Source organism: Arachis duranensis, chromosome 2, assembly GCF_000817695.3.
Source record: "Arachis duranensis cultivar V14167 chromosome 2, aradu.V14167.gnm2.J7QH, whole genome shotgun sequence".
NCBI lineage: Eukaryota > Viridiplantae > Streptophyta > Magnoliopsida > Fabales > Fabaceae > Arachis > Arachis duranensis.
This window is the reverse complement of record NC_029773.3, coordinates 74,811,311-74,834,426: the sequence shown is the minus strand read 5'-3', so window position 1 is coordinate 74,834,426 and position 23,116 is coordinate 74,811,311. Positions and strand designations below refer to the sequence as shown.

General features: G+C 35.8%; 1 pseudogene; it reads right to left on the bottom strand.

The window, feature by feature from the left end:
* Positions 1 to 4,086: 4,086 nt before the first annotated feature.
* On the bottom strand, positions 4,087 to 4,895 carry LOC127744966 (ATP synthase subunit a-like; annotated as a pseudogene).
* Positions 4,896 to 23,116: the final 18,221 nt, after the last annotated feature.

The window sequence follows — 23,116 nt, the reverse complement described above, 5'->3', positions numbered from 1 at the left end:
TAAAATGATATATAATTTGCCATAGTGGTCGTACAGCTAGGTGACGCGCACACGTGCATCACGCGCATGCGTGCATCTGCGGAAATTCAAGCGACCTGTACGTATCAGAAATCGCTCCCAGCAATTTTTGACCCAGAAAATACAGATTAGAGGCTGCAGAGAGGACTGAATCAACACACACTTTTCATTATTCATAAATTTAGGTTTTAGATGTAGTTTCTGGAGAGAGAGACTCTCTCCTCTCTCTAGGATTTAGGATTCCTAATTTTATGCTTTTGAGTTGGATATTACAAGAGTTACTACCTCCGTTGAAGTCTTTATCATTATAGTTTGTTTCCTATTTCCTCATTCTTTTAATTTCCATTTATCTTATTCATGAGTTACATATGAATATTTCTAATTTTGGGATTTATTAATGCAAAGAATAATTTTCCATTTAATTTCATTATCTGTTTGCTTGCTTCCAATTAATTTGATTATTATGTCTTCTTTCTACTCCCTTTACATGTATGCGAAATTGGCATCCATGTCAATGGAGTAGGTTCTCAACTTGATTTTGGAGTTGATTAATATTTGGAGACCCTTGAGTTGGAAGACTCAAGAGTTAAATTATAATTGGAAGTTGTTGGCTGGCTCTCTAGTCACTAACGCTAATCCTTCCCAAGGGAGATGATTAGGACTTGTGAATAAGAGTTAGCTCAACTACTTGACTTTCCTTCATTCGTTGAGGGTTAGCTAAGTAGAAATAACAACCTATTACTATTAATCTTGGGAAATCCAACAAGGATGGAACTTCCGATTAATCCTCTTCTAGTCAAGGCTTTTTAATTTAATTACATAAAACCTCTCGTTCATTTTCATTACTTTAATTTATAATCATTTATTAGCCCATTCTCCAAACTCCAAATTTCTCAAAAAACCTCATAATCAATAATAAATACACTTCTCTGCAATTCCTTGAGAGATGACCTGAGGTTTGAATACTTCGGTTTATTTTTATTGGGTTTGTTACTTGTGACAACCAAATTTTTGCATGAAAGGTCTTTGTTGGTTTAGAAGCTATACTTGCAATGAGAATTTATTTGTGAATTCTAAACCGTCAAAAATCCGTTCATCAAAATGGTTTAGAAGCTATACTTGCAATGAGAATTTATTTGTGAGCCGTTGCCAGGGATCGAACCTGAGTCATCTGCGTGATAGGTGGGAATACTCACCACTATACTACAGACGGGGAATTGCAAACATGTGCCTTATTATTGGTTATTATAAATATTTGCTTTTTGCTTGTTTGATAGTTTTTGTTAGTTTTAGGACTTAGTTGCTTATTTTTATTAGTTTTTGTTTTTATTTACTACTCTGAATTCTCACCCCTTTGCTACGAGTGTAGTTCAAACTATGTTGTAGGGAATGGAAGCTATGATGCGAACATGCATCAAGGTTAGGACAATCAAAGATGGGAGGAGCCACAAGGATTTGATCAACCCTCTTGGCAACAACCCCCTCCAACGCGCTATGACCAACAACCATTCTATGATGCATACCAAGACAATAGTTATGGTGGACCTCTTCGTGACAACCAACCTCCACCAAATTACTATGGTCAAGAGCCATTCCAGGGTGCGTACCAAGACGATAGATATAGTGGACCCCATTGTAGTTACCAACAAGCACCACCATATGCATATGAACCCCCTCTTCAACATAGTTTTGAACCACCATACTCACAAGCCCCTTACCACCAAACACCCTCATATGATCCTAACCCATACCTATCATACCAAGAACCTTATGAGCCATACTTAGAAGCACTCCAATCCCAGCACAATTACTCTCAAGAACCACCACCTCAATATACATCATCTCCATATCCTTATCAAGAAGAACCACCTCTGTATTATGAGCCCTTTCTCCCAACAAATGAACCCTCCTATCCACCCCAATCTCCATTGGATAACAATACACTTATCTCTAATCTCATTGGTCTCACCTCTAAACTCCAAAATCTTATATCCCGTAGGTATCCATCAATCCAAGAGTAAGATGATCCCAATTATGCTATGGATATGGAACAAGAGAGAAGGGATCGTCTTCACGAATTCATACTTCAAAAGAAGCTAGAGGAGGCCCAAAAGGTGGAGGTAGTAGAGACCCTTGAAGGCGAAGGAGTGATTGAAGAATTAGTGAAGGAAAACATCAAGGAGGAGTTTGATTTTGTATTGGAGCAAGTGGAGAAAGCCGAATTTATCACAGAAGAGGAAGTGGTTGAAGACTTAGGAGATTATTCCTCACATAAGCTTGAAATTGATGTTGAGGAGGATAGTGCACAACCTCCAAGGCATGTTCCTTGTGAAGAATTGGACAGAATAGATCAAGAGGCAAGTTCCTTTGGTGATGACGATCATGAATCAATCCCTCCCAGTGATAAAATTGCATCCACAATTGAATCCCTTGAGTTTGAAGAACCTTTTCCAAGTGAATCTTGTAATAGCCAGACTACCCACTAGCACAATATTGTCCGCTTTGGTACACAAGGCCTCACGGTTTTGCCTTTGACGATAGGGATGCTAGCTAAAACCCCCACACTCACTCGTCAAAACGCGTCATGCTAGGGAGAGGTATCCACACCCTTATAAGGCATGCTTCGTTTCCCTCTCCAACAGATGTGGGCCTTACAATCTACCCCCCTAAGGGAGCCTAGCACCCTCGCTGGCATATCGATCCGGGTTCTGGCTCTGATACCTTCTGTAACAGCCCAAACCACCCGCTAGCACGATATTGTCCGCTTTGGCACACAAGGCCTCACGGTTTTGCCTTTGACGATAGGGATGCTAGTCAAAACCCCCACACTCACTCGTTAAAATGCGTCATATTAGGAAGAGGTATCCACACCCTTATAAGGCATGCTTCGTTCCCCTCCCCAACCGATGTGGGCCTTACAAATCTGAAGATGATGTGGAGATAGACTTTTCGCAACCTCCTAGGTTCTATCTCTCTCACTTGTAGATCCTCTCTCTATCCGTGGCTCTGCTTGACGGTGATGGACTCAGAGGCAACGGCGACGTCACGTTTAGCAGCAGTTCGTGATGATGATGATGGCGGCGCTGGCTTCATGGCGAGAAGGACGGCGGCGACGGGGACCCGCGAAGACGATGACAGACACGAGGGCAGGGCTTCTCCTTCCTCGCGCATGCTCTCTGCTCTCTAACGATAGCACGACGACCCAACAGCGGCGGCGGTGCAACAATGGTGCGACGGCTCTTCCCCCTACACTGGCGCCCTTTCCCCTCCACCGGATCTCCCTCTCCTCTCTTGCTGTGTCACAAATCTCTTTCTCTTTTTCTTTTGTTCACAGCCACTGCTCCTGTGTTGTGTTTGGGGCTGGGAATGGGGGGTTGAGTGGTGTGTGTAGTGGTGAGGCGGTGGGTAGGTTAGGTTGGGTTAGGATTTTGTGTGTTTAATTTTATAATTAGAGTTTAACTGGAAAAAAATGTGAAATTAGATATTTGAGTAAATTGGGGTTTGGTAAATTTTAATAAAATTAAGGTATGTAGTATTTAATTTAAAATCTAATTTAATACCTTAAAATTATTTTAAAAATATTATTTAATTATCAAATTTGCTAATTGATTTTCAATCGAATAATCTTAATTTAAAATATAAGGTAATATAATTAATTTTTTTATTTATAAAAATTAAAGTATTAAATTTCAAAATCTCAATTATTTAAATCAATTCATATAAAATTCTTATTCTTTTAAAACTATTAAGATGTGTAATTTAAATATAGAAAAATATTAAAAAATCATAAAATTAAATAAAATTTTTAGTTTAATTATCAAAACTTGGTTTAGTTACTTTTAATAAACTAATTTCTAAAAATAAAGTCTTTAATGAATAAATAAATTAAAATTAGCTCATAATAAGATTTTTTTTCGAAAATTCTGGTTCTTACATATGTGGTACTTTCAAGAGTTAAGAGCAAGCAAAATATAAAGGTTTTAATTCAAAATCATGAGGGGATCTCTCAGAATTGTACGATTAATATTGTGTATAGAGAAGTCTTTGATAAATTAAAATGATCAGGTACTATTTAATCAATCTTAAAGGACCAAGATCTCCTATGAAATAGAAAAGATCATTCATACATAGCATAGTCCAAGCGGACCCACTTAAAATCTTTACTGAACTATAACTGGCCATCATATTAGGAAATAAACGTATTCCTGAGCTTAATGCGTGAAAACTATGAGGGATTAGCTCAAGGAGTACTAAAAGAGGTGCTAACGGCAGTGGGACTCCTATGGGTAATGAGAAGCTTAAAAAATGAAGCCCATTTCTTTGAAATCCCACTAGAGTAATGCCAATAAAAATGAAAAATGAGAGACCCAAAGTAATGAGAAAATGACTTGTAACTGTGAAGCTATAAGGTATCATACCCTGGAGATTACAAAATAACGAAAAAGTAAAAGTGACCGAGATGCAAGGGAAAAACTTTTGTTTCACATTTCCGGAAAGACCACCTATTTGTTCGTTTGCCAGGTTCGGCACGAAATCATAAATAAGCTCTACCAAGGATTGCCAAGCATTGGGTACTGACTTTCCTCCGCCCTTTTTAGTAACCAAATGAAACAGCAGGAAGACCAAACCGAGAGTTAGCAGCATAAAGAAAGCGGGATTTGTGAATGAGATATACAAGTACCTACCCTCATATCAAGAAATGACTTAATGGCAAATTGATCAAGGGGGCTGTGGGAAACATCTTGCGCTAGATCCATGGCATCCTTAACTGGAGAACCCGAAGACGAAGAAGGGTCAGATGGGCCGTGGGTGGGACCAATAGGCCGTTCCCATGGGGTTATCACCAACCCGTCTTTCCAAGTTATTTTAAATGTCATGGGCTTCTGTAATCTTTCATTTATCTGGATAATCCTATAAGCGTGCCAAGTGTTTACGCTTACGTAAAAACAGAAGCAAAAGCCAAGCACAAAAATCTCTGACATGGTCTTGATTGAGAAAAAATGATTCCCTCCATATAGACTGAACCAGGTATGGTTAAAAGCAAGCCCGCAGGACTTATGTTTGACTATAGATTGTTTGTTGTAAATCGCCAGTTGGGTTTACCAACCAAGAAAGACATGGGAAAAGAAAGATGCACAAAGGGAAGAACTCATTTCTCAGGATCGGTATCTCTTTGTTGGTAATGGTGTTTTTCATATTTTGTTTTGTTATTGGATAGAAATTTGTATATAAATAATATTTAAATTTTATTTAATACAGAAATGGAGATACAACATATAGATATGCAATGATGAATATTAAAGACAAATATATATATATTTTCTCAGAAATTAAAACATTAAAATTGCATAGTATGTCTTTTTTTAATTAATCTAATTATTTTGTGAATTTTTTTAATTAATCTAATTAATTGTTTAGTATTTGCCTGAATAAAAAAAAATAAATTGGACTTAATTTAAAATTAAACATGTTAAAAATTATTTTTTATTAAAAATAATTCAAATATAAATAAAATATTAAATATTTTTCGTGCAACTACACTAGTTTATCGTCTATATCTTGTTTAATATACCCTAAAATGTTATTTTTTTATGTCTTTTGTCATATTTAATATTTAGAGTAAATGGTCAAAATTAATTCTTAAAAGATCACTTATTTTTTAAATTGGTCTCTAAAAAATTTGTTTCAATCAAATTCGTCTTTTAGATATTTTAAATTAGTTATGTTAGTCTTTCTGTCTTTATTGATGGTGTTAACATTACTAATGTGGCACGTTAAGTGACATTATAATATACACCTAAAAATTTTTATTGACTATTAACGTAATAAGTTTATGAAATTAGATCAAATCAAAACCTAATTAAGAAAAAAACTTGAAACATTGAAATCTCTTAATTTGAGATTGATTTGATCTAATTTCATAAACTAATAATGTTAATAATCAATTAGGATTACTAATAAGTATGTGTTGTGATATTACTTAACCTACCATATCAACAAATTCTGACTTCGTTAGTAGTGAAAGCGACGAAAGGACTAACATAACTAATTTAAAATCTTTAAAAAACAGTTTTGATTAAAAAATCTCAAAAACTAATTTAGACGAGTGATTTTTAGAGAATTAATTTGACTATTTATTATTATTAATTGCGCCTAATTATTTAGAATTATTATTGAATTTTCATTTTTGTAAAACGACTGAATCAATAACGAAGATCAATATATGAAGAACACGTGAAAGAAGTCAAAGAACACAACATCAAGATTCAAGTTTATATCACGCACTCACTACATAAGAAGAAACAGGACCAGCCACTTCCGTGATAAAAAAACATTTCTCATCAAATTAGCAATTCAGTGGCGGCTCCGTATTCTTTTAATATGGTATCAAACAAAAATGATTTTGCAACTGTTTAAAAAAGAAAAGAAAAAGACGAAGAAGAAAAATCAATGTTGGATGCGATTGTAAACAAGAATAGCAGCCCTCGGCTCTATTCTTTGCGGAACATAAAAAACGTGGAATTATGGTCCTGTGTAATTATGCAAAATATAGATTATTAAATGATTAATAACTTAGATTTTTTTAATTTAAATCAAATAAATATAAAATTTACAAAATTACATAAAATACAGAATAATTACAAAAATATACAATGTGTCACATCTTGATTATTGAGAAATTTTAAAAAATAAACAGATTTTGGATACTCAAAATTTCGATTTGTGTCACAAAAACTAAATGGATACTAAGTATCTGAGATACGTGTAAAATTTACAAAAAATTTTAGTACCCAAGATATGCATAAAGTTTTAATTGGTATCTCAGTTATTGAGATGTGTGTATAATTAAATTGATTCTATGTTTTCTGACTTTTCACTTTCGTCTAACTTTCTACACATGGCATAATGACAATTTTTCTATTTAACTTGAATTCTGATACATTTTGGATTGTAAATTATTCCTTTCAAATTTTTTTAAAACTGCTATACAATTCCTAATGCACGTTTATTTAACTCATTTACCTCATTCTAATTCTCCTTTGCCACTTTGAGTTTTCTTTGATTACTTGCTTATTTGCTTTCCTATTTTTATCCATATCCTGGTTTTCTGTTTTCAGGATGTCCGCCTCACAGAGGAAAGGGAAAGGCAAGGCTACTGGCAAGCGCAAAAGAGGAGAGTCCTCCCAGTCCATCATTGACTTAATGCATGATTCCTCATGGCGGGAGAAGAACTTTACACAGCAGGAAAAGGCTGACCAGCTGCTCCCTGCAAATGATCCAATAAAATTTGCAACCCGGTACTGTGAGCTGAAGTATCTGGCATTTGCAAACTCCAGGAACCTATACCTGGAGAGAACTCTAAAGATTCCAGAAGCACTCCGGCAGTACACCACTGAGCAAATCAAGCAAAGAGGCTCGTTCTTTCTGGAGAGAGCACTGACAGAGGTCAATGCATCTTGGGTTCGAAAATTCTACTGCAACTACTACCTTACTACCCTAGATGCAGTGAACCTGAGAGAAAAACAGATTCTGGTCACTGAGGAGGCCATAGAGAACATTCTCCGGCTACCAGCCAAGTCCGATCAGCCTGATGGTTATAAAAAGGCTGAAGAGGACATGCGCCTGATGCGATTTGATTGGGATGCTGTGAAGGAACGGATAGCCCTCAACCCGACTGTTCCTTGGGAGATGGGTCAGGACACCACCCTACCCAAGGGAATCAAGCGAGCATACTTAAATGATGAGGCTCGGTTATGGCACCAGATCTTGAGTAACTATGTGATGCCGAGTACTCATGAGACAGAGATCCCGATTGCTATGATCACCCTCCTATGGTGTGTGATGGAAGGTAAGGACCTTTATCTGCCACACTTTATTTGGAATTATATGGCCAGGGTCTACGTCTGAGGCACCCTCCCTTTTCCGTATCTGGTTACACAGCTAGGCCGTCGAGCTGACGTGCCATGGGAGGATGCCGCTGAGAGACCTCCAGTAGCGGACTGCAAGAAGATAATCCCTCACAACATGAACTTCCTCGCTTTGGGCTACAGACCACCACCTTTCACTGCTACTGATGGAACAGCCCCACCGTCTGCTGGACCCTCTTCATCCACAGTTGCCCCTGCTGCCACCATTGCACCTCCACCTGCCTCAGAACCCGTATACCGCCTCGTGCACCGCCTATTCCGCCAGCTTGATCAGATGGAGCGCCACAACCGGCGCCGGTATAAGAGATTGGAGCGTCGCAGCCAGCGACGCTATTCGCATCTAAAGCTGATGATCCGACAGGGTGCTGACATCCCCTCCGAGCCCGACACACCATCAGAGCCATCAGAGGAGGAGGAGGATGAGAACGAGGAGGAGACTCATTCCCAGGCGGAGACCCATCAGCAGGCAGGCACAGAGTAGACTGCACACGAGGAGGTCCCACATCAGATTGAGGCTGCAGATCCGGAGATCCTGATCCAGTCCGTACCTCCTCTACAGCAACCAGACCCTCCGCCCACCACCACCACAGAGCCTCCAGCTACCATCCCTACCAGTGATGACACTCCTTCACACCCGGCTTGACTGAGCATCAGGGACGATGCTTCACTTTAAGTGTGGGGAGGTCACCATCTCTAGCGTTTTAATTTGGTGCACCATTACATCTCTTTTTCTTTTATTTTGGTTATTTTTCTGTATTTTTCTTTTTATTGTTATTTTCTGAGTACTTATACATTGCTACTTTTATGTTTTTCTACTCTATTTTCGCATTTTACATTTTTAGTTCATATTTTAGCTATTTAGTTTCGTTTGCAATTCTGACCTATTAGTGGATTAATTAGTATAGTTTACCCTTTTTAGCATAAAATAGCATAGTCTAAATTGAAAACTATAAAAAGGAAGTAAGCTAGGAAATTGAACATAACAGATTTAAATCCATAAACCTTGTATATAGAGCATTACATCATATAGTTAAGTTGACAACATTTCATCAAGGAGAAACATTAAAACTTTAAAGGCTACCCTAAATAATTTTTTTTATGAGAATAATGGGAATTTTTAACTAAACCTGCATAACATATATGAATGATATATGATGCTTGAGTTAGAGAACACACAGCCTGCGAGTCTTGAGCTTAATTGTATGGTTACATTCAAACCATAATTTCATTCCTGTGTGTTTCGCTTCTTTTTTTATTATGATGTTCTTTACTTTGTTTTAATCTATATGTCCAATTATAGAATATAGAATATAGAATATAGGTACATACCAAAAGAATGATTGAGGCCATTATTTGATATTAACCCACTGGCCCCAAAAATAGCCTACCTTTTACATCACTTTTGTTAGCCCCCTTGAGCCTTTAAAATCCCTTTTATTCTATTTGGCAACACTACTAGCCTTAAGCAGAAAAACAAAATAAAATCTCAAGTTGAATCCTTGGTTAGCTTAAGATAGAAAATTATGAATAGATTAAAGTGTGGGAAACCTATTGGGAACATGGATGATAGAAATAAAGGGTAGAAAAAGTTGAAAGAAATAAAATAACTCAGAAACTTTGGGAAGCATGCTCATGACAAATCAAAGTTAAATTACCATGTGCATTAAAAAAAAAAAGAGAGTTATTTTTCAGTATTTAATAAAGGGGATACAAAGGAATTTCCCAATGAAAAATAAAAGCAATGCACATGGGATAAAAATAAAAATTGAAGCATGAGCATGTAACAACAAGTGAGAAAATATGGGAAAATAGGTAAACAAGTTTTGTTTTACTAGTTTTGTTTTACTAATATGTATGTTAGGTGAGATCTTAGTCTAATTAAGGATTCACTTATTAGCTCACTTAGCCTTATACATATATTCTTACCTTTACCTTAGCCCCATTACAACCTTAATTAAAGACCTCATGATTTTTGGTGTGACTATATTCTATAATTGTTGATTGGTTAGATGAAAAACAAAGTTATAGAAAGTAAGAATAAAAAGAAAAGTAGAGTGAATAAACCCAATAAACACTGAGTGACTAGAGAGTAAACACAAATCCAGTGAGGGTTCAATAACTCATCAACATATATCTGTGCTTAAATTACTAATTGTTTTGCAAGTTTGTAAAATATTTTTCTATTGCATAACATTCCACCACTTTAACCTAACCTTAATCTTCATCTTGGATTTAGCATGAGGACATGCTATTGTTTAAGTGTGAGGAGGTTGATAAACCCATGTTTCATGAGTTATTTTGTGCTTAGTTTGAGTGATTTATTCAATCCTTCACCCACTTATTCATATTAATTGCATGGTTTTACTTTCCCTTCCTTATTATGTGATGTATGTGAAAAACATGTTTTCTAAGCTTTAAAATTAATTATTTTAATTACCTTTATTTCCATTCGATGCCGTGATTAGTGTGTTGAGTAGTTTCAGATTTTCTAAGGCAGAATGACTTAAAGGATGAAAAAGGAAACATACAAAAATGGAAGGAAAGTGAGAAACTGAGCTTTGAAGAAACTGGCACCCACGCGATCGCTTGGACGATACGATCGCGTGCCAGAAGCGAAGAAACAGCGACGCAGCCGCATGACTGACGCGACCGCGTGCCTTAAGCAGAACGCATACGATGCGGACGCGTGACTGACGCGACCGCGTGGCAAGGAAAAGCTCCGAATGACGCGACCGCGTGACCCACGCGGATGCGTGACAGAGGCCACGAATCAAAATTTACAGAATACGCCCCCAGCGATTTCTGAAGCCCTTTTTGGCCCAGATTCAAGTACAGACAGCATAGACTAGAGGTTAAAAATTGGAGGAATGCATCCATTCAAAAGGGGGGCTCGCATTTTTGTTACTTCCGATGATTTAGATTTAGTTTTGAGAGAGGTTCTCTTCTCTCTCTCTTAGGATTAGGATTTAGGACTTCTCTTAGCTTGTAAGAGTGACTCTTGATCCAGGTTTTTATGTTCCTTTGTTTTTAAGCTTCCCTTTCACTCTATTTATTTTTTCCAGCATTTGAGTTAATTATTTACTTTTATAATTTAATTTATGAATTATTCCATGTCACAGATTATTGTTTGAATTAATGATAATTGAGGTATTTTTAGTTTATGATTGCTTGCTTTTATTTACGTTACCATTGCTTCCGATCTGAAGATATTTTATTCCAGTAATTTACTTTTTCCCCTTTTGGTCTTGGTTAAGAAATCAGTAACTCAACAGTTATCGAACTCAGCGTAAGTGATAATCGTTATCTTGCTAATTGAACTGAACTTCAATAATCCCAACTTTTTCTTAGGAAATAAATAGGATTCGAAGGTCAAACTAATTAGTCTCTTGACTTACCTTTACTTCAAAGGTTAACAAAGTGAAATTAAGATATAACTTTCATTATTGTTGAGAGGGATAACTAAGTTGGACTTCTAATTTCTCTCACCTTGTCAAAAGTTGCTTTACAGTATTTATTTATTTTGATTGCCATTTATTTATTTTAATTGCCATTTATATTACTTATTCCTCATTCTTGAAACCCCGAATTCACAATCTCCATAGCCAATAATAAGAACACACCTCCTTGCAGTTCCTTGAGAAGACGACCCGAGGTTTGAATACTCGGTTAACAATTTTTAAAGGGGTTTGTTACTTGTGACACCCAAAACGTTTGTATGAAAGAACTTTTGAAGGTTTAGAAACTATACTTGCAACGAGGATTTATCCGCAAATTTCTAGACCACACAAAAGTTCTCTCATCATTCAGCTATACCACTCATCAACTTTCTTTTGGATTCACTTTTAGTATCTGACCTCCAGCACCTTGTCTTGCTAACCTTTTCCACTTTCTACCTTTCTCTGTGGTGAGATACTACCCAATAGCGAATTGTATAGGCTACCTTTCATCCTCCTTGGCATTGGACTGACCAGCTATGATAACCTTCATGCATTCTGTTCTAGAATTGGCTGGTTGAGGTGACTCAGGTGCTGCCCTATTACCAGTGTCTTGTGGTTTCAAACTTTGTTTCCCTTCTTGCATTGATATCCCTACAAATTCTTCCAATAAGCACTTTAAGACCGGTTTTTTCTTACATTGATGCATTTGTTGCTAGGTGATACTTGCTTATTTTGGTTTTTATTTACATCACCAAGTCAATGCATTAAAATTGTGAAATTGTGAATTTGAATTGTAAGCTTACCTAGTGACATCTTTTTAAAATTCTCTAGCTATATGGACCATGCTTGCTATGTCATTGACTTCAACTTATACCCCTCTTTTACTAAGTTCCATAGCACCTATGTTCCCAACTTTATGTCAATTAGGTGATGCGAACAAAACTTTAAAGTAGGTTATTGGTTGATGCATGAGTTTCATATTTCATTTGGTCCATTAAATTCTCTTGCACATCAACCAATTTTCGTTCATAGTCCATTTCACAATCGCTTGATTCTTGCTTGAGTACTTTTATTCTTCTTTATCACTTGTTTGTTTGTCTTAACTTACAAGTTTCCTTTAAAGTATCTCAAGCACACTAGAATGAGTGAAATGTATACTTCTTTTGTGTAATTGTGACATAGCTTTCAATGCTAGTGTGTGTATTCTAAACTGCGCGCAACTTAGAATTCACGCACTATATTTTTCTTAATATCACAAACTGATTAACTCACTTCATTTTAGTGATTATTACCTCATTCCAACCATCTATACTTTCTTGCCTTTGCATTTACTCATTTTACTATATCCTATTTTCTATCTTTCAGGATCATTCACTATAAGCAAAAAAAAAGCAGAAGAAAGAACATGTAGCAGTCGGATGACCCACCAGCTAAAGGTGGTGATCTATGAAGTCTCCGTACCACCTTTCTTATCTTTGAATACACATAGGGCTGTGCAAACTTTTAAGTGTGGGGAGGTTGTCCAACCAATCGGCTAATCTTAGGTGAAAAATTATAATCCAAACACTTTCACATTTCATTTTTTTCTTCTATTACTAGGTCTTCTAGAATTCTTAGTTGCATTTTTCTTGGTTTGCATATATTTTAGAGCTCTATTTGCATCCTTCTTATTTTATTGCATTTCTTTTCATATATACATATATATAATAATCTTAGTCAAAATAATAAAAATTTTCAAGGAATTTATCTATAGGGCATCTCAATTGATTTGAGTGAAAAGTTATAATTGAAACTTGCTTGAATTATATATTGTGGAATATGATTTTTGAACTAAGAATACACAACCTTGTGAGTTTTGAGCCTAATTGTGTGGTTGCATCATATTAACCACTATTTTTATTCTTGTGTGTTATTCTCTTTCTGTGGTTGTAATCTTTGATTTGTTTGATTTTTTATGTCCATTATTCTGTGTATGAATGTATTTATATGATTGAGACATTCATTTTAATTAACTCACTTATCCAAATAGCTTTACCCTTTCATCTACCATTGTTAGCTAATTTTTAGCCTATTTTAATCTCTCTTGTTCTTTATTTTAGCACATCACTACACCTAAGTGAAAAATAATAAATGTCCTTAATTTAGGTCTTTGATTAGCTTATGCTAGTGAGTAGGGGTGGCAAACGGGCCTAAACACGCCAGGCCGGCCCGCGTAACCCGCCAAAAAAGGCGGGCTGGGCTGGAAAATCGGGACCGCCAAATAGCAAAAGTCCGCCTAACCCGCACCGCTTAAACCGCGAGGTTTGGTGGGCTTTGGCGGGGCGGGGCGGGCTTCCCCGCCGGGCTAAGGTTTTTTTTAGTGAGGGGGTATTTTTGTAATTTTTTGCCAAAACCTAACTTCTCCCAACCTAACTTACAAGAGTATGAAGATAAAAATTGAGTGTTTTGAATTATGTTTATGTTATTTTAGAGACAATATTTATAATTATGTTTTGGATTATGTTTATTTTGCTTTGGAGAGAATATTTATACTTATATTTTGAATGAAAATTTGGTTTATAATTATATTTATTAGATATTTATAATTACAAAGACTTTAATGTTTGTGAATATAAAAAATATAATTTTTTATGCCATTAGAAATTATAAATTTATTAATATAGTTGTGAAATTATATATATTACTTAGTAGTTAATAGTAACTTCTGGCGGGGCAGGGCGAGGCGAGGCGGGCTTCTCCGCTTGCCATCCCTACTAGTGAGAGTGTGTATTATTTAAGTGTGGAGAAGTTTGGAAAATATTGGATGAGATAAAAGTGTATTTTTGTTGAAGATATTAGAAATTGGGTACATACTCATAGATTAAATGTTTAAACCATTCGCATTGATACTTTTGTATATATTTTATTTTGAAAAAAAAGAGAAAAAAAACAAAAAGAAAAATAAAAGAAAGAAAAAAAAGAAAAAGAAAAAAAGCAATAAAAACGGGACAAATGTTAACTTAAAGTAAAGTAATAAGAATAATGCATATAGGATGCGAATTGAAAAAAATGCATGAGTGTGTGAAAAAGTGAATAATGGGTAACTAGTTTTGCTTTAAAATTGTATAGGTTGTTATGTGTGTTAGGTGAGAACTTAAGTTAGTCAAAGATTCAAATTTCAAGCTCACTTGACCATATGCATCCTTGCCCTTACCCTAGCCCGATTACAACCTTTGGATAAGTCCTCATGATATTTGTATGCCTGCATTGAATAATTGTTGATTGTTAGACGAAAAATAAATCTTAAAAAGCATGATTAGAGGAGAATTGAGTGAATCAACCCTAAACACTTAAGCGACTAGAGCGTATGCACATCCGGTGAAGGGTTCGATTGCTCAACTCTATGTTTTTTCCTGTGATTATTTCTTATTTTGCAAGTTTGTAAATTCTTTTCTAAGACTCAATTCAATTGTGGATTTGAATTGGTTGTGGTTGCTTTAGCCCTTATGCTCATATATGTATTCTTGAAAATTAATTTATTTTTGACCAAGTAATTGCATGCATTTAGATAGATTGCATATAGACAGTTTACATCAAATAAATGTTGACACCCCTTTTCTTGTTTCTTCCTTGATGTTTAGCATGAGGATGTGCTATTGTTTAAGTGTGGGGGGATTAATAAACTACTATTTTATGGTAAATTTTGTATTGAAATGAGTGAATTTTATTAACTTATCTTGCATTTATTAATTGAAATAGCATGATTTTGTGAAATTCTCCTAATTGTGGCTTAATGATTAAAAACATGCTTTTTAGGTCTTTAAATCACTAAATTTAATTCACTTCTATTCTATTCGATACCTTGATGTGTTTGTTGAGTGATTTCAGGCTTGGAACGCAAGGATGGTTTAAAGAAGTGAAGAAAAAGCATGCAAAAGTGGAGAATTCATGAATAAATGAAGTTTTAGAAATTTGCTCAGTTGCGCGTACGCATGCTTCATGCATATGCATCACCTGGAATTTCGTCAATTTGCGTGTACGCATGTCTCATGCGTACGCATGAATGTTAGCACCTAATTTCACTTGAGTGAACACGTAGCTCATAATTTCAGGCCAATTTTGGGCCTAATCCAATACATTTCTGAAGTATTTGATGCAATTCATAAGGAGGATAAGGGAGGTAAGTAGAAAGTGGTGTTAAAATAGTTTTTATCATGTTTTAGGGTAGAATTCTAAAGAGAGAAGCTCTCTTTTTTCTCTAGAATTTAGGATAGTCTTTGGTTAAATTCTCTTAGATGTAGATTTTTATTCTTATTCTTGTTAGTTCTCTTTACATTTTCTTGTTCTATTGTCTCAATTTGCTTAGTTTCTTTTGTTAATTCTTTTATTTTGTCCATTTTAGTTTATGAACTCTCTTGTCAATTTTAATTTTTCTTTAATAGAATTTAAGATTTTTCATGTTTAATGATGTTTATTTGATTGGGTATTGTTTCCTTCTTCTTTTAGTAGTTGTAGCTTTTATAATTCTTGCAATTTGTCATATTTTACTTTTGTGCATTTTAAGTGTTTGATGAAATCCTCTTTAGTTTTATAGTAAATTTTTGTATTCTTGACTTGGGTTGGTAATTTGGGTGACCTTGAGTTACTAATATTCAAGTTGATTGACAATTCGGAGATCCTAATGAGTCTTGTTTTCATTGACGCTAGTCTTTTACTAGGCTAATTAGTAAGTTGGCTAGGACTTGTGGATTAAGGTTAGTTAGGCCCATTTGACTTTTCTCTGATGTTGGAGATGACAAAGTAGGATTGCTCTTGTAATTATCATATTGTGATTAGTAACATAGATAGTGATCTTTGACCATCAACCCTTGCCAAGACCTTTTTACCATTTGAGTTTCCTTTCCTTTGTTAGTTAATTGCTATTTACTTTCTTGTTATTTAATTTTGTGTCAATTGCTATCTCACCCTTGATTATTCTCATAGCCAATACTTGAGCACTCGATTGTAATTCTTAGGGAGAACGACCTGGAATTAATACTCCCGCTTATTTTGGTTTGTATTGTGACAACATTTTAAATTTTGATCGAAGGTTATTCGTCAGTTTGGACTATGCTTGCAACGAAATTCTATTGAAAAATTCTAGACCAACATTAATCCTCCCATCAACCACCACCTTGTTAGCATCTACTACGACTGTGGCCCTCGACCCTACATTGCTTACAGCGTCTTGGAGCACGTATTATTCGTGTGTCCATCTCATTCAAGAGCTGGGTTATCTTTGACTAACCCTTGGTCACTCGCTTGAGAGAAGGATTGGGTACGAATCGAGATCTGTGATACACAGGCTATGTAGTGGGATTCCCAAGGAGCCTAAACCTAGCTTTGTAAATCCGTCAGACATAGTCCATCCTATAAACATCATGAATGCACACATACCAATCCAATCGTGATGCTCTGGCTCTGTAGGAATGCGCTACTATTATCTATCCAGCCGCTCACAGGCTCTCTATTAATGGGTAGGCCAAATATATGAGCGACATCTTCCAGTGTCATAGTAACCTCACCCACCGACAATAAAAAGGTGAGTTTTTGGCCTCCACCTTTTCATTAGAGCAGCTAATAAGGGATAAAATTCTCTTATCACCCCAATCCTAGAAACGTGGTAGAATCCCGTTGAGCGTAACTAGTTTTCGACCATTGGATTCCACGTCTACGGCGGATCCAGTTTACGAACCATCAAATTAGCTGTAAAATGTGGAAGGTTACCACGGATTATATAAAAATAAATCAGGATATGCAAGTAACCAATTTTCAATTGTTGTAATTGAGTAAGTTTTCCTCCATTTATTTTAAATAGGTAAATTGTCCTAATTTTTATTTTTAAAATTAAATAAAATATTTTTCTAATATTTATTTATTAAAAATTTATTTTTACAATATTAAATAATAACATATTTTATAAATATTCACATATTTATTATAATATTTATTTATTAAAATTTTGAAAATAAATATTCGCATGTTTATTTTCAAAAATAAAAATATTTATTTATTTATTAGTATTTATATAACAAAATTTATAAAATATATATTCCATTATAGAATTTTTATAATAGAAAATTAATTCCATTATAACAAAAAAAAATTATATATTCACGTTTATATAAAATAAAATATAATTATATTACACAAATAAAAATTTTATTCGAAAATACTCAAAAAATACTAAAAATAATCCTAGTATATTTTTATATGATACTAACAATAACAGAAATATATGATAATAACAATAACAGAAATTAAAAAAATTTAAATACATAAAAAAATAAAATTTATAAACTTACATAAATTGGATTATCTAAATAATTAATAATATATTTCTCAAGTGCCGTATAATTACGTACCATTTTTTAATCACTACAAACTAATAAGTTTTTTTATATAATTTTTTTCTTTCAAACCACTACTCACACCATTACTATTACTATAACACTACTAACAACCATGGTTTTGAAAATCAGACCGGACCAGCCGATCGAACCGGTTCAACCAGGAACCGATGATACAAGTGGTCCGGTCATCCTTCTATAACCGCTCGAGAGAAAACTGTTGGAAAATCGTCGAACCGACCATGAACCAGCTGGTTGGACTGGACCGGTGACTGGCCGGTTCGGATAAAACAACGGCGTCTTTAAATTTGTTAAAAAAAAAGAAAACCCGATCCAGTAACGTGACCAACCCCCCTCTTCCCCTAATCATTCATTCATCTCACCCCTGGTCACCGAACCCTAGCCCTCTGAAGCAAAGGAACCACGAACCTTAGCCCTCCATCGTCGCTGCCGTTCTTAGGGCCTCAGCACCGCCACCGTCCCCAGATCCTCAGCACCGCCACTTCTTCCTCTTCGCCATGTCAGGAACCCAGTAACTCGGTAGGTTCTCTTCGTCTTCGCTGGCTTCTCAAACCCAGGTTAGTGGCTCCTCGCCTTCATCTTCTCTGAACTTCTTCTTCAATTTTTGTTCCATTTTTCTTCAATTCTTCGTGGGTCTTGGCTTGAAGTTTGGTTCTTCAGTTCTTCTTCTTCGGTCTTCGGTCTTCTTTGTATGTATGGTTCTGAACTTCTAATTGCTGTGGAAATTTGTATGTATGGATTGGTTGCTAATGCTGGAAACTTACTCTGTTATGTCATTTTTACCAACTAGAGTCCAGAACACCTAATACAGTAATTGTTACTCTATTTTAGTGTTTTGCTATTTTCTAATTGCTCTGATGGCTCGGTGTATTGTGTACTGTTACTCTGTTTTAGTGTTTTACTGTTTTCTAATTGCTCTGATGACTTTGTGTTGCAATATTGTTAAATGCTGTAGGCAGAATTTACATATGGTCTTGTTGAGGATTTTTTATTTTTCATTGTTGGTATACGAAATCGTAAATCACACTTTTCACAACTACGCATAGCTGACCAGCAAGTGCACTGGGTCGTCCAAGTAATACCTAAGGGTCGATCCCACGGAGATTGTCGGCTTGAAGCAAGCTATAGTTATCTTGTAAATCTCAGTTAGGCGGATTCAAATGGTTATGAGGTTTGATAATAAAAAGATAATTAAAGCGGAAAATAGAATAAAGTTACTTATGTAGTTCCTTGGTGGAAATTTCAGATAAGCGTTTAGAGATGCTTTGTTGCCTCTGAACCTCTGCTTTCCTATTGTCCTCATCAAATCATGCGTACTCCCTTCCATGGCAAGCTGTATGTTCGTGGATCACCATTGTCAATGGCTACCATCTGTCCTCTCAGTGAAAATATGTCCTCTACGGTTTTCCGCATGGCTAATCAACTGTCGGTTCTCGATCGTGTCGAAATAGAATACATTTATTCTTTTGCACACTGTCATTGCGCCCAACAGTCACGAGTTTGAAGCTCGTCACAGTCATCCCATCCCAGATCCTACTCGAAATACCACAGACAATATTTAGACTTTTCGGATCTCAAGAATGCTGCCAATTGGTTCTAGCTTATACCACGAAGGTTCTAACGTCACGGATTCGAATGCTATGTTGTCAGGAGAGATGATTCAAATTCGTGAGTCAGAGAGCAAAGAGAGTATACTCCAGTTGTCATCCAATGACTACGTTAAACATCATGTAGACTGCTTTGTGGTTGTCAGGCACGCGGATCTTGGCTAAGTGAGTAACGAAGATTGGGTGATTGTCACAGGTCACCCCTTCATTCTGACTTAACTGAATTAAGTACAAGAGTATATCTTGGAAGAGAAGTAGGCATGAATTGAATAGAAGAACAATAATACTTGCATTAATAATCGAGGAATAGCAAAGCTCCTCACCTTAATCTATGAGGTGTAGAAACTACACCGTTGAAAATACATAAGAACAAGGTCTAGGCATGGCCGAATGGCCAACCTCCCCAATGGCATAATACAATCAAAATAGGGTTCAAAGACCTGAGCAAAGGATCAAAAAGTGGTCCAATGATGTGAATACAATAGTAAAAAGTGCTATTTATACTAAACTAGTAAACTAGGTTTACAAAAAATGAGTAGATGGTGCAGAAATCCACTTCTGGGGCCCACTTGGTGTGTGTCTGGGCTGAGCAATGGAGTTTTCACGTGCATAGGCTCTTCTTGGAGTTTAAATGTCAGTTTTGGTGCCAGTTTGGGCGTTTAACTCCAGCTTTGGTGCCAGTTCTGGCGTTTTACGCCAAAAAAGGGGTCTCTGGTGGGCATTTGAATGCCAGTTTGGGCCATCAAATCTCGGAAAAAGTATGAACTATTATCAATTGATGGAAAGCCCAAGATGTCTAGTTTCCAACGCAATTGAGAGCGCGCCAATTGGGTCTCTGTAGCTCCAGAAAATTCATTTCGAGTGTAGAGAGGTCAGAATCTAACAGCATCTGCAGTCTTTTCTCAGCTTCTGAATCAGATTTTTCCTCAAGTCACTCAATTTCAGATAGAAAATACCCGAAATCACAGAAAAACATACAAACTCATAGTAAAGTCTAGAAATGTGAATTTTGCATAAAAACTAATAAAAATATACTAAAAAGTAACTAAAACATACTAGAAACTACCTAAAAATAATGCCAAAAAGCGTATAAATTATCCGCTCATCAATTATGTTATGGCTATTTTTAATTTCATATCTGTCATGTTATGGCACTGTGATTGTGTTATGGCACTGTGATTCTATGATCATTGATCAATGTTTTGAATTTGGAGTTTTTTATTAGTGGCTTGTTAAGCTGCTGTTGTTGTTATGCTGCTGTTTTTGTTATGCTGCTATTTTGTTATGGCACTGTGATTATGTGATCACTGATCAGTGTTTTGAATTTGTAATTTGTGATTAATGACTTGTTAAGCTGCTTTTTTGTTATGGCATTGTTGTTGTTATACTGCTGTTTTGTAATGGTTGTTGCTGAATGCTAAAAATAGAAATCAAATCAAATGCTAGTTGTTGCTGAATGAGTAGGGTAGCTACCTGCCAATGCCATATATAAATAAACTGATGAATGATGATGATGGTAGTGGAAGGAGAGTCAAAGTGTATAGGTAGTTGGTGATATGTTATGCTTTCTTATTCAATGACTACTTGTTATGTTGATACCTCAACTTGGAAACAACACTAGATCCCGTTTATGGCTTGCTCAGCAAGAAGAATCTGTTGCTAAGAGAGCTTTCTTACAACAGATGAACGCAATGCTGCCTAAGATTAATCGAAAAGGTCATCTTGCAAAGTTCAGGTTCATGTTCAGTTAGCATAATACCACAGAATGATAAACATTTTCTAATTGAACTAGCTCAACATTCTTTTGAAATTAATAATCCTTTATCTCCTGACATTTCTAAATTAGAATCTGAGGTGTTAAGTGATCCTGTTAACCCTCAAAGTCAAAATTTAATATTTAGATATATTTTTTTACTATTTAACTTTTGAGTTTGTATTTTGATAATATCATATGAATTTGGTTGATGATTTTTTGTGTAGTGTTTTAAATTTAGAAGATATTTTAGGATGTTTATTTATAATTTATTTATTATTTTATTCTAAAATGGTTTTTCCAGTTGAACTAGCAGTTGGACCGGTTGGACAAGTAAACCAGTGAACTAGTAACTAGAGCGGTTTGATGACTGGTTCGATTTTCAGAACCTTGCTAACAACACTCTCTTCTTTTACTTTCTCGGTGATGCCCCTCTTTTACACACTCTCTTTCTCTCTCTCTCGGTACATATGCATGAATGGGTATGAAGCTTCAATTTATAGAGCTTCATTACCTCGTTGTTGGTTACTAGGGTGGGAGGTTGTTCCCTGCATGCAGACATGTCTGCAACACCATTCCTCCCCATGTTGCTACTGCATCATCGGAAACAAACAAAAACTTGCATCGCTTCACGGACTCTAGGGCAACATGCCCCCCGTGTGTTGGCAGGACATTGCCACCCGTCTTTACCCGTCACATCACCACGCCCCCTACGTGTTGGAGGGAGACTACCACGTCACTGACGAGCTCTGTCACCACGCCCTCGGCGTGTTGAATCTAACACCCCTAACACGCAAAACACCTCCCTCACTAATATTCAGCAAATACACTAATTAGTATTCCATATGAAAAATAATTTGTGTAATTATTCACCCAAACTCTATGCAGAAAAAGAGAAATCTTCTGTACCAACCCTGCAAAGAGTACAGACTTAATTCTCCTCTCTAAATACTTGTCAAACTCTCCAATTAACCAACGCATATCTATAGATGTAGAAGCTCTCTCCGTTCTACACTATAGACCTCACCTTAACACATTTATCAAAACTTAAAATAGTTTAGAAAAATTATCCGATGTGGCAGTTGAAAGTAGGAAAATACGGTGTTCATTGTACGAAGAAGTAGCATGTCAAATTTTATCTTTTAACAAGCGGCGAAATGTCCATGTTAACCCCGATTTTAAATTTGAAATGGCCAAAATGACCAGTTCTACAGAGATGCGTGTTGGCTTCATTGTTGACGACGTGGGTAAAAGCCAAGAAGGTGATTTTGGGCCAAAGCTAGTATGACGTTACGAGAATTATAAAGAATTAATCTATGAAGCAAGGATACTTTGTTGAGTCGCCGTGTTTGCGTTCGAACACATTTTGAACACGGCAATCATTGACACTCGTCTGTCACGCGTGCCTGTTGTGTCCAATCGTGTCATAATAATAAAAAATTCTTCTTCGAATACGCTTAGACTCACCTAAATACCATTACGTGTCAACGTGTCCTTATTCTTAATATGTATTCTTGAAAGAAATTTAGATTGGATGCTAATAAATAAAGAAATATTAAATCATTCCATACCAAATGAAGATTTTATTAAGGCATATACGAATAACCCGTGGATCATACCAATCAAATTCCTTTTTTTCAATTTAGATATAAAAAAAGATGTTAATGAAAATAGAAAATTTACTGGAAGAAAAAAAAATAGTTTTTAGATCATCAAAAAAAATTAGAATTCGAGTTAGAGACTCGAAATCAAGCAAAAGCGGAAGACACGAGTGGGGTGGATTTGGAATCATCTCTTTCAACCCAAGAAAAAGATATTGAAGCAGAGTCTACAGCATCAGAATTGGCCAGAAAAGAGGAAAAAAAAATACAAGAACAGAATGGAGGTAGAAATAAATCTCTTATTAACAAAGTTTTTTATTTTTCAATTGAATTGGAAGGGTTCCTTAGTATATAAACTGGAATTAATTCCAATTCCCACATGA